A 6,918-nucleotide genomic window follows, 5' to 3' on the forward strand; every position below is an offset into this window, starting at 1 on the left:
GATCTTTTAAAATTTTTTAATTAATACCTATAGATTATGTATATATGTGTTGTAACAAAAGAAGAAACATAATTAGGAAAAGAAAGATTGTGTATCTTATAACTCAAAAAAGTAAAAAGGATATACATATATATATATATCGTCGTTTGTGCAGCAGAAGCAGCACTATGCACTTTGCTTTGCTGACGGCTCAAAGAATCTAATACCTACGGCCACCAGCTTTTTATTTTATATAAGTTAGCCATTTTTTATTTTAATCTTTATTATTTAACCACCCTCTAGATTGGAAGAAAATTAAAGAAGCAAGATCTAATTGCTTTATAAAACAAACAAATCACCTAATGCAAGGTGGAAAGCGGGATCAATAAAGAGGCAGAAAAGACAAAATAAGAGTTAGTTAGTGTTAGTATTAGAGATGAAAGCCATGTGGCAGTTGATTTGTAACTAATTTGATTACCGTTAGTGTTCTATTTCATATACATAAACCATCAGTATTAAGCCGGCCAAATTTAATACCGTAATATATGTAATGATAGACTAACAATATTAATCGATAGACAGACATGTGCATAAAACTTTAACTCTCGTCATAAGGACAAGACCTACAACATGACAGACACTCAGAATATGCAACTGAAGCATAGTCAGTACATTTTTCAAGCTCTACAGAAAAGACTACTCTGGTACCATAATGTAACACCCTTACTACCAGAATATCACAGTTTTGGCTGCACCACTCTGATAGTGAGGAGTATTACAACGACTTCCATACTTTATAATAAAATAGGAGCCTTTGCAAAATTCGAACCGTATAAACTATTCTTTTTAAAAACCGAAAATACTTTTTGTTTGAAAATGCACACACACACACGCACACACAAGATACAATATTAATGATGAGGGATAAATAAATAACACACACGCACGCGCACACACACGCACACACACACAATAACTAAGTCCTTTTTGGCGAGGGATAAATAAATAATGACTAAACTAGTATAACGATATCAAATAAGTAAAACGTAAATAAACTCTTCGTAAGCTTCTTTGCCCGATTCCTGAAAAGATAAACCTGTAGGGGGTGAGAATCTAACTACAGGTCTCACCACAGATTTTCAGAATTGTTATAAGAAGATATTTAATAAGAAAACTATTTTCAAACTCAGTGATTCCCGTTGTCTTATGAATATTTTGAAAACCAACAGTTTAACCATCCAAAAATTCAAAACCTTTTAAAAAAAGTCAGTTAATTATCCAGAAATCCAAAACTCGCTTTTCTTATAAAAGGATCTTAAAAGTTTCATAACAGTATGAATGACCAAACTATTTTAAACATAGGTTCATTAAGTCTATGCTGAACCAGCTTGATATTTCATACTTTACTAAATCTTAATCAAAGGCCAATTACGCAATCAATCAACACCATCATCAATTCAGCATCAATACTCAATCTCAAAGTTCCACACCAGAATAAACACAGGCAAAACAAACAAAGAAAACACAAGTATAAATAGTAGTTACAATAAGTAGCTCAGATAGCAGTTAATAACAGTTAAGCAATTAGGCAAACCAAAACAAATTCAAACCCAAACAAAGCATGCAAATGCATATGATGCATGTCTGTCCTATGACTGATGATATCATTTGTCGGTTATATAGCCAACCCGACATGTCCTGGTAGCTAATCTTGGACAGAAACACCCATTGCGAAACAGGTGGACCTGAGCTACAACCCCTTTGCTACTACCCGCTTAACCCAAGTGGAATAAACCACTACTGCTGCTACTACCCAGGCGGGTGTTTAAAAACTCAACCTGGAGCAAGTAGAGTAATCCACTACTGCTGCTACTACCCAGGTATCACAATTACTGATCTGGAGCAAGTGGGACAAACCACAATCCTTACTACTGCCCAAGTACCTCAATCAAATTAAATGTCATTTTCAAATTCATTCTCAATATCATTCAATTTCATTCAAAAATCATACTTTAAAATCATAATCTCATCATTCTTCATTCTCATTCAATCATCATCATTCCTCTCATTCCGTCCATTAATAATTCAAACTTAAAACATACTTCATTCTTTTCTAAATAAATCAATCTCAAAACGTAATCCTTTTCTTAATAATTCAAAATTAAATTATAAAAATCCAAATCTTTCTAAATAAGCACTTTAAACGAAACCTCCAATTTTTATAAAAATTTTGACATCATCTCCTTTAAAATTCGGACTATGCCACCCTTTTCGGGTCCCATACAAACATTCCTCAAACCCTTCTCAACCATTTTCAATATCTAACAATTTTCAAATATCAAATCCTTTCCAACTTTTAAACCAATGTCGATTTCAAATCGGGTTCAATATTAAACCACTTCAAACTTCAACCATTTTCTATATAAACTCATTTTTCAATACCAATTCAACTCCAAAACCAAGAAAAACCATTTTTCATCTTACTCAAATGATTTAACTTTTCAAATTCATTTTTATCAACAACCACACACCACTCAGCAATCAATAATTCAATCCAGTAAACAACCACGTACATAAGACTCACATAATCACAGAAATATATTTTTCACATCAATATCTATTTATAATAATTCTGTAATATAAAAAAATTAAGAAAAATTCCTACCTTGTTTGCGACTTAACTACGCGACAAACTCCATTTTCTCTTGGCCTATAACCTCGGTAGTCACAATCACAGCCCATTCTACTCTCGCAGAAACGGCGGCAACCCCAAACGCAACATGCAACAACCAGGAATCGATCCTACATTTCCAAAACCTCAGAATCTTTAGCAAATATCACAGAATACTGAATTTCAAGGGTTTTCTAAAATAAAAATGCTTACCGTAACTAAGGAGTAATGATTGAACCAAATGGCAGAAGCTTCGGCGGTGGTTCCGGCGGCCACAAAACTGTTCCCGATGCCCAGAATCACGGTGACACGACCTTCTCCCCCTCCGGCAGTGATTCCCGCAGTAGCTACCCCCTCCGTTCTCTCTCCCATCGGTTCTCCTCTCCATGGCCACGACGGACCCAACGACAGTAGTGGTTCGGCGATGGCCCAGCAACGATGGCGGCGAACCCCTCGCAGCTCCACGAACGGTGACGCAGACAGTGGCAGGGACGAGCTCCGTGATCGTGTTGTTTCCCTCTCGGCCATCCTCCCTCACGCAGATCCTCTGTCTCTTCTACGACAGTTCGACAACGACTTCAACGAACGGCGGCGACGGCTTTGCATGGCACAACGGTGGCTCCTTCTCGCGAGCACTCTCTTTGTCAACCTCCAGCTCAACAGCGACAGCTTCGCAGCCCACAGCAGCGCCGTCAGCAGTGGCGAGACCCACGGTGCCAGCGCGGTCTTCCTCTATTTCTCTCTTCTCCCACGGCTCTGGTTCTCTCTCTCTGTTAACTAATTTTCATATCTCAAATCATATTCAATTCTCAGAATCATTTCCGATAAATCAACCAAAATCAACTTCAATCTTCTCAAATCATTCTAACATAATTCGTAAACCAAATTCAAGAAACCAGACCAACAATAATCAACTCAACAAAACTAAATCAACAAATAAGAAAAATCAGCATCCTCAATAATTCAATAATTCAATAAGATAAGTAATCACATCCATCCAAAACAGTTCAGTCTAACCATAAAACTCACATAATAATAAAATTCATTTTTCATATTATTATCGACTTATAACAACTCTTGAAAGTAAGGTGAATTTAAGAAAATGCCCCTACCTCGATTATCGAAACCCGAAAGCTATGAAACGCATCAGAAATTCCTTTTTCCTTCTAGCCTGTAGCAGCAGCAGCTTCAATCCCGACTCGCAATAACTGGAACACGACCCTACATTGCCAAAATCTCAGAATATCTACCCAAACATAACAGAATACTAATTTTCAATGGTTCCGGAACAAAAATGCTTACCATAACAGAATACTAATTTTCAATCCCGATTTCCACTCTTCTTCCTCTCTCTTGCCTCTTTTTAGCTCCTCTGCGTAACCACCGCCACGGCACTCAACAGTCATTGGCGCCGTCAAGTCCTACCCAACCTCCACTCACCGCTGCGTCCTTTCCCTCTTTCTTTCCTCCTCCACTCTTTCACTCTCTCTTTCTTCTTCTTCTCCTCGCCTTACCTTCGCGAGCCTAGGACCACCGTCGCCTTCTGTTTTAGCCACCTTTTACAACCCTAGAGCCACTGCCGTTGCCTGATCGCTACCGCTGCCCCAACCCGTTCCAGCTAGCCCTCCATCTCTCGCTGACATAGAGCTCCAGCCCCTGTCCAGTCCGCGGTTCCACCCGCTCTTTCCCAGTCTACAAACCCAAAGACCATTGAACCTACATCACGCAACCATTCGAAGAAATAGAAGAGAGAGAAGTAAAATACAGAAGGAAAGAGAGAGAAAGAGAGAGAGAGAGAGAGAGGAAGGAGTTGGAAGAGTTGACGGACTCTGGCGGCAGCAACGAGCTCAGAAAATGGAAGAAGAGATAGAGAGGATGGGGTTAGTGGTGGTGGTGGTGGTGGAGGAAAAAAGATGATGCAGATGATAATATGGGTAATTTGGAGTTTTTATGTGATTTTTTAGTGTTTGAATAATTTTGTTATATGGAACTCATGTTTTATGGGTACAAATGGTAATTTCCTTTTTTTATGGGTAGATGTGTCAGCGTTTTCAACTTTCGTGGGTAAAAATAGTAGTTTACTCTTTAAACTAATTTTCATTCCCTAAATCTTATTTGATTTTAGTCCATAGGTCGATTTGAATTAAATAAGCGGTCATTACAGTTCATTAATTAAAAATTAATTACGTTACGTGTTAAAAAAAATAATTATCTAAATTAATCTTTAAGAATTATAAAAGTAAATATTTTAGTTTTTTAAAAAATTAATATATAAATCAATTTTCAATATTTTTTATCAAACAAAATGGTCTCCTATCCATTTTATTTTTATTATATGTCAACCATTAATTCATTATTATTAGCTTAGCTTTGTGTATATAGACAATGACACTAACATATTGATACACTATTTTCGTTGAAAACAAACCAGATGAATAATAATGCTTTGAAATTCAAATTAAAATATTTTCTTTTAATACAAATATATTTTTTAAAATAAGACATCTTTTGATTATATTAAATACAAAAATATCAAATAATTTTAATTTTGAGTTTCTTCCAATGTTTTCGTCTTATTTAAGTTCCTAACGTTTCAAAATTGTCTCAATTTTGTCCCGCCGTCAATTCTGTTAACGGATCCCTAATGGTAGGACAACATTGAGTCAGTTTTGAAACGTTAGGGACTTAAATAGGACGATTGAAACGTTAGGAACAACTTTGGGACTTACCCCAAACATTGGGGACAAAAACGATACTTTACTAAAAAAAAAGATACGAGAACAATTATACCATGAAACTTGGATAAATAATCTCCATGACATAAGAGACCTACAAACCAACCAATTATAATTTATGAGAAGTGCTAGGAAGTTAGTAATTTTTATAATTTGTAGTTATTAAATAGTCATTAATGATGTTTATAATGATGTATAATTACTCATTTTTTTATATGATTACATGCTGACCAGAATTTAATAAAGTTGTTGGCCTAGACTTTTTTATGATTTATATAGGAGTTCGTAACCGTCCTAGTAACATATTAGAGCCGGTGAATGGTTACTTTTTATTTTTTTACCCATATTGCTTGTAAAGAATATAGTAATATGGTACATTACACTGCAATGCAAAGAAGAAGTGGAAACTATAAACCAAATGATAAATATTGAAATGCTCAAATAAAATAAGAATTCATCAAAGTTCAACACCACATTATAGCTAGTTAACTAGCTTTTAATCTCAAAGCCAAGGCTTAATATTTCTATCAAAGATGCCTGGTCCATAGGTTGAGTTAAAGATGAGAACAAGCAATGGAAACTGCAACCAAATGTATAAAGCAACTGGAACAGAGGCAAGCAGAATGATGGGAGTGACAATCCATGATCGGTTTTGTAGCATAAGGAAAAGAGCGGCACAAAAGGCAGCCATCATAGTTGCAAGAGAGATGAACATAGCGGAAAGGCCTATGATGAGCCTTTTGGGCAGTGACTCGAGAAAATCATCCTCTGCATAGCGAGAAGTGAGGAGCCCCAGAAACACAAGCAGGGAAGTTGTGGAAGAGAAGGGTGACACTGCATCTGATATTATAAACAGCATAAATAGGTTTTTATGCAAGAAGATTGGATATCCATTGTTTTGGTCATTGCCACCGGAACAGTGAAAGCAGCAGCAAAGGTGATGGTAGCTGCAAGGGCTGCTACAAGAGCACAAGAACTTGCCGTTTTTTTGGTCCATTTCTCACCTTCCTTCACCAAATCCCTATGTTCCTTTGTGAACAATTCTCTAGTTGTCAAATTGTTTGAGTTTAATTGTTCCTTTACCTTAGGTGGCGTGATGCTCTCCACTTCCTACATACATAGACAACTCCATGAAATTAAAATACCAAGAACTTGTGTTCAAATTTATTTGTCAATTCTAATTAACCTAAAAAATAAAATAAAAAACATTTATTATGAAGTGAAATGGAAGAATTTAGATCTTCTAAAGTGATAAAGTTAGTAAAATGGTAAAATGATATATTGGAATAATTTGGTAAAGTTGCATAAATCAAATTGATTTGTATTCTAAATTTCTAACTCATATTAACTAGCTATATTGGAAGTAATGTGCGGTGGCCAATTATTGGTAAATTTATTACAAGGGAAGGCTACCAAATACATTCTCAAAAGATTTAAATACGGATAAAAATTATTTTTAAAAAATAAAAATATTTAAAAAATTAAAAAATATTATAAAAATAATAAAAATGTTTTTTTTATAAGTTTCAGATG

General features: G+C 35.5%; 1 long non-coding RNA gene and 1 pseudogene across 1 annotated transcript in view; both read right to left on the reverse strand.

The window, feature by feature from the left end:
• Positions 3,382-6,918, reverse strand: part of LOC107619526 — a 15,117-nt gene continuing 11,580 nt past the window's right edge. The window contains exon 5 of the long non-coding RNA XR_001615680.2: positions 3,382-3,392. This is a non-coding gene — a long non-coding RNA (uncharacterized LOC107619526). The remainder of the gene's footprint in view (positions 3,393-6,918) is intronic.
• Positions 5,709-6,918, reverse strand: part of LOC107616495 — a 6,511-nt pseudogene continuing 5,301 nt past the window's right edge.

The sequence above is a fragment of the Arachis ipaensis genome, chromosome B09 (assembly GCF_000816755.2).
Source record: "Arachis ipaensis cultivar K30076 chromosome B09, Araip1.1, whole genome shotgun sequence".
NCBI lineage: Eukaryota > Viridiplantae > Streptophyta > Magnoliopsida > Fabales > Fabaceae > Arachis > Arachis ipaensis.